The sequence below is a fragment of the Chenopodium album genome, chromosome 21 (genome assembly GCF_948465745.1).
Source record: "Chenopodium album chromosome 21, dcCheAlbu1.1, whole genome shotgun sequence".
In the NCBI taxonomy this organism is placed as follows: Eukaryota; Viridiplantae; Streptophyta; class Magnoliopsida; order Caryophyllales; family Amaranthaceae; genus Chenopodium; species Chenopodium album.
Genome location: NC_137854.1, coordinates 601597 through 607596, shown reverse-complemented (window position 1 = coordinate 607596; position 6000 = coordinate 601597). Strand labels below are relative to the sequence as shown.

General features: G+C 31.9%; 1 long non-coding RNA gene across 1 annotated transcript; it reads right to left on the bottom strand.

Annotated features, from left to right (window-relative positions):
- Window positions 1-2481, bottom strand: LOC145603109 (uncharacterized). Its single transcript, XR_014104688.1, has 5 exons — window positions 2257-2481; window positions 987-1041; window positions 835-905; window positions 710-760; window positions 1-295 (listed from the first exon to the last, which is right to left on the bottom strand). It is a non-coding gene; the product is annotated as an uncharacterized LOC145603109 (long non-coding RNA).
- Between the last annotated feature and the right edge of the window lie 3519 nt (window positions 2482-6000).

The following is a 6000-nucleotide window of genomic DNA, read 5'->3' as shown; positions in this document are numbered from 1 at the left end:
TTGAATAACAGTCATTTCATTTTGATTAAAAAAATATAGTATTTAATTTAATTATATTCTATAATTATGCAATTAATGCTACATTGAAATAATTCCTAAGCCAAAATACATTTCTTTACAATGCATCATATCTTCTAATATATCTACCTTCAACAAGTTCATTGAGTAATTTAAAACTACCGTAAAAAAAAGTAACTTAAAACTAAAAAGTACGAGTTTGACAATCCTCGATCAAGAGTGTCACAATAATCATGTCAATTTTCCTCTGCTCTACTCATTGTGATTCATCATGTGCCTATATAAAAAAAAAAAATAAAAAAAATAGGAATATTATCATCATAGACTACATAATAAATAAAACAAATACGAGTAATAAATAATATTTATAGCAACATTAAATTAAAATTGAGAGGAAATGATAAGCATACTGTATGGCTAAACAAATTCTTTAGCCCAACACAACAACCAAACTCTCATAGACAAATAGCATATGAAGCTTCTCTTTAAACATAGATTGTAAATACGTTATCACCTAAACACAATTTATTCAATCCTCCTACGCACCAAGAACATTTATATTAGGCTATTAGAGAACTAATCTTTTATGCAAATTAAAAGGTATGATTAGAGGCCTAGTTCTTTTCATCTCATAAAAATAATTCATATAAAAATAGGAACTAATTAAAAGGTAAGAGGCCTTGTTTCTTACCATGCCAATGTGTTTCTGCATAATGGGAGTATACTAAGTTTCTCAATGGGTCTGTACAAGAATTCAAAAAAGCAACTTGATCAAAAATCCTAACCGTCACTAAATAAAATGGTAGAGGAGCTTACCCTTTCACTTCTACAACATCACTAGGTTTGAGTTTTGCAAAATGCTAGCTCATCATACTTTCTGGATATATCTGGCTTTGACCAAACATAGTGGTTAGCTAACAACTAAAATATAAAATGTGGAAATAAGTCTACAATAAAAGTTGACGGACCTTGATCAGTATATCAAAGTATCCTTTGGAATCAAGAACAGATATGGGAGTGTACCTGAAAACAATTTTCATATAAATCAGGAATAACAAAGTATACGCAGATACAAATAGAACTCTTTATACTACGCAAAATACAAACAAAATTCCATAAGCATGCAATATTTAACAGAGCATTGTTTTGCTTGGGGATTTTCTTTTAATACTATTCAATCATTTCTCATCTAGGAATTGATGTGTTATGTTCAAGCTTTGCCCATTCATCTATCTAGCCAAGCTAATAGAAAGACATTTCTATTATGAATTTTTTAGGTGGTAAGGAGTGTAAGGTAATAAACAAAGTTAGCATCGTAAAAGTTTGAGAAACTAATGAATAAAGCATTGAGATTGGATTGGACAATATGCATAAGCTAACGACTATCTGGTAATAATTATCAGTTGAAGTGGAGAGACAGAGTACATAACACACAAGCATTTATAACATGATTGTGAAAATAAATATCTCCCACACTAGAAGATAGTATGGTAGATGCATACCTTGATGATTTGAGCAATTAATTTCACTGTAAGATGACGTTGTAATCATACCATTAGTGCTATAAGTATTTCAAGTAAAAATTATACTACAATAAGTAAAATTTAGATAAATATGATTCAAGAAATATAACCACATATTAATGACCAAACATGAGTCACTAATCAAAATAGAGAAAAACTGGGGGAAAAGAAGAATAGGCACCGTGGAAAGTCTTAATGGGCAAAACATGGGCTTCCCCTTCCTACTGTACTTGATGAATCAGTACTTTTTTTTTTCAAAATAATCAGTGCCTACATAGTTTACAAGAATTCAGATCAAAATTGATTTGAGATAGGAGAAAAAATTACATCTTGTAGAAAAGATGACGATGAATGACCCAATTGATGAGAGTATCAATTACCAAATCCCTACCCATCAAATGTTTTGTAATCAACAATTGAACAAATATCATAAACCCAGAAAAAAAAAATCCAATAAACCCCACAAAATTAGAATTAAACTGATTAAGTTCAATATTTCAAATTTCCAAAATTATCACCATTTTTCTGAATTTCTTGAGTAAAAATGAACAAATCAAAACAAAGAAACAAATTAGAATTGAAACAAGCTAAACAAGAGCAGTTTATTAATCGTACTTCAAATCAAACTTTAAACCCTAGATTGAATATAATGACGCAACTAATTAGCGATAAACCCTAGATGACGAAATTGATATTCAATGTTTGAAAATATTACCTCAAATGTTGTTTCAAATGAAAAGAAAGCTCGTAAAGGTGCTTCAACGGAGGATATAGACTGCGAGTAGTACAATGAAGAATTCACACTTCAATGGAGGAGAGAGAATGCAAAGAGTGAAAGCTTCATAGAAGAATAGAGAGTGTAAGAAATCACTAGAGGAGAGACCGATAGAGAGTTGCGGGCTTCAATGGAGGAAAGATGCGAGCTTCAATGGAGGAGAGCCCCAAAAAAAAGAGACAAGGGTTGTCTATTTTTGAGATTAGAATTTTCGATAAAGTTAGAAAAGTTAACATATCATCAGTAGTTCACCGCGCACATGCGTGATAATAAGTGATACCAAGCAACAGTCATTATACAACCGTTGCAATAAGCTGGAAATTCGTCGCATTTGAAGAGCTACTGCAACGGTTAATTTAAAACCATTGCATTAGGCAAAAATTCCATTGCATTAGCTTCACCTGTTGCATTAGACCGTTGCATCAAACAATTACACTAGATTTAACCGTTGCATTTGACCGTCGCTTTTGCTCGTTTATGTTGTAGTGACTAAAACGCACAAAAGTTACTCTGACATATATAAGAGTTAATTATGCTTCATTGATAAATTTGACAAAAGTGACACTAAATTTGACAAAAGTGAACTCGATGTACAGTAAATTACTGAAAACCGGGTGTATACAAAAGTGATTGAAAAGTTAATAGAGCCTTATATCAATTTTAGAATATAAAAAATAAGCTAGCATTATTATTGATAATCTCCGTTGGTAACTCAATGGTTAGATGCTAGAGAATATTTACAAGTGGTTCAAGGTTTGATGATTGTAGTGAGCTTCACTCTTTTTTTTTTTTTTTTTTTTTTTTGGGTGACATAATTATGTTTATGGTGAGTTAATTATTAGATTCAAAGGTAGTACAATTGAAATTCTTCTTATAATAGTGGACTCGTGGTTGTTTTCTAATCTATACACACTGATTTCATTTCATTCGCTTTTCCGTGTTTCAATTTGTTTGCATACTCATTTTAATTACTTTTATTTTTAAAAGGAAAATGTACAGAGGATAAATAGGACTTAAACAAACATACAGTACTTTGTAAAAAGTAAAAAATAATGCTAAATTTAAGAACTATGCATGACATTTTGTTATGTCATATGTAGGGGGAAAAAAATAATTGCCTAAAAATAAACATTAGGGTTTTGGACAATTTTGGTATAATTTGAGTTTGTCATTATCCATGAGCAGCAGTGTAACACACATGATTACCGCTCAAAGAGGGGCAATTAAAAGTGGAATGTATTTTTAATTAATCAGGTAGTACTAATTTAATCATTGGTTGGTCTCTACCCTTATGATCACTACTTTAATCATATGGAATTTGTCTTTTGTAACATTATTCTGGATATTTCTAACATATATACTGTATATGGTGTGTTGCAATAATTAATTTTTTTTTGCTACATCTTGTATGATTAAGGGCTAATCAATGAAAAGGTGGTGATTAAGAATGGTGAAATAATGACTCTAGGATTTTGTTAGAGATATATGAGATCAAATCACATATCAGAAAATATTTTCCAATAAGCACATAATAATGGCTACTAAATTATTGATCTAGAAGAACTCTTGCCAAACCTAGTGACATGGAAGGATAAAGAGTAGTCATTCATGGAATCATGGGTGATGAAAATTCAATTTTATGAACTCAAGGTTTAAAAGATGAATCCCTAGCCAACTTTCATGGCTTGATATGATATATGAAACCAATACGTAAATTCAGTATTTATTTTATTTTAGGTTCATAATATTTTGAAGGTCAAATGTTCATTTAGCACCCTATATGTTTTTTTTTTTTTTTTTTTTTTTTTTTTGGGATTAGAAGTATGATTTGCTATTTTTCGATTTTCAAAAGTTGATAAATTGAATAAAGTATGTATGCATTAGGCATTTAGGCCTTTAAAATACAGTTTTAAGTGGCATTGCTAATTTAGTGTTGACTACACTAGTGGTTCTACATGCTCGGCAGACCCCATAGTGCTAGTTAGTCAGGCAATGGGTACATGACTTTATTCTCTTTCAAAAAGTATCGTGAATATATGTGTTATGTAGGTGGGTGACAAGCATATCATATTGCGGAAAACTCCCCAAAAAGAATAAATTTTAAAAGTTAAGGCCTAAATTGGATTCTAAAGATTTTATGATGAGAGTTGAAATTGATTGTACTTTGTATATGATATGCTGTCTTCCTTTTTGTAAGTTTTGTACTACCTCCGTTAACCATTATCTGCAACTTTTACTAAAAATGGACGCTAAAAATTATGTGCAACATTTCCAAACCTTTTCATATTTAGTAAAAAAAAATTAACAAAATTACAAAAATACCCTTACTTAAAACTTTATAACATCAATTACATTTTTAAAAACATAATTAATCAATTACTAATCTAACCTAATTAATCTAACTAAATCTATCAAATTTAATTCATCTCCCCCAATAACTCATTAAAATCAACCATACTAGTTCAAAATTATCCAATTTCTCCACATTCATACTCTAATTTTTCACCCAATTCATCTTCCCCATTACCTTTCTCCCTCCTCCTTCAAACTCAATCAAGATCTGGTATCACGAAGAAGAAGGCGACGAAGAAGAAGACGACGAAGAAGATATGGTATTCGGTGGGTGTGGCGGTTTCTTTGGTGGTTTTGGGTTCGAATTGGGGTGGGTCGTAATTCTGGGTTCGAGTTGTGGGTTAAGTTTCTGGTGGGGTGGTCGTTTTTGGTGGGTGGATTTCGATGGGTGTTCGTTCTTCGTGGGTGGTTTTCGATGGTGGGATTTCGTAGGTGGGTTTTCGCAGGTTGTTTTCGCAGGTGGTTTTCGTGGGTGGGTTTTCGTGGGTGGGTTTTGGTGGGTGGGTTTTGGAGGGTGGTCGTCGATATGGGAAAAGGTGTGTGTTCGTGGAGGTGGTGGTTCTGTCGGTGGGTTTCGGTGGCTGAAGCGCAGGATTGTTCTTTCACATTTTTTTTTTAATTTTTTTTTTGATTAACTATTAATGACATACCCTTACTTTGTGTTAAACATCATTAAGAAGTTTTGCATTGGAGTCCGTTCCTCTCCCCAAAGTTGCAGATAATGGTTAACGGAGGTAGTAATAAGGTTAAATTGAAGGGCGTTTTGATATGATTTTTGTAAATTCCTTCGTAAATTTTACTAGCAGAAGTTAAATATTCGTATATTGATATCTATTTCTAAGAACTTCATTCACCACTAATCCACTATACATCTAACACATGTACTACCTTCGTTTCACATTATTTGCAACGATTTGACATAAAGTAGAGAGGAAAAATGTCTAATCGTTGTAAATAATGTGTAACGGAGGTAATATATCAAATAGCATTGGAAAACATTTTTAAAGGATGATCCTCCATGGTTCATTCCTCCTTCTCCTACATCCTCCCTGAGTGTTCCTCATACACAATTTCTATAGATGTTGACGTATTGGAAACAAGTAAAACAACCCACTTCAAAAGTATTGGGCCTCCTTGTTTGGAAGCCTGTTTTTTTTTTTTTTTTTCTTGACACATGATATAGTTCTTTGAGCTAAAATCAATTCATCTATTATTGGCAAATTCGTGAATATACATGTTTTGTTGTAGATGAAAGTTTTGTATATGGTAGGTTGTAGCCTTGTAGGAAGGTTGTATACATGAGTTCTTTTAAGTGTTCCATTACTAACATGG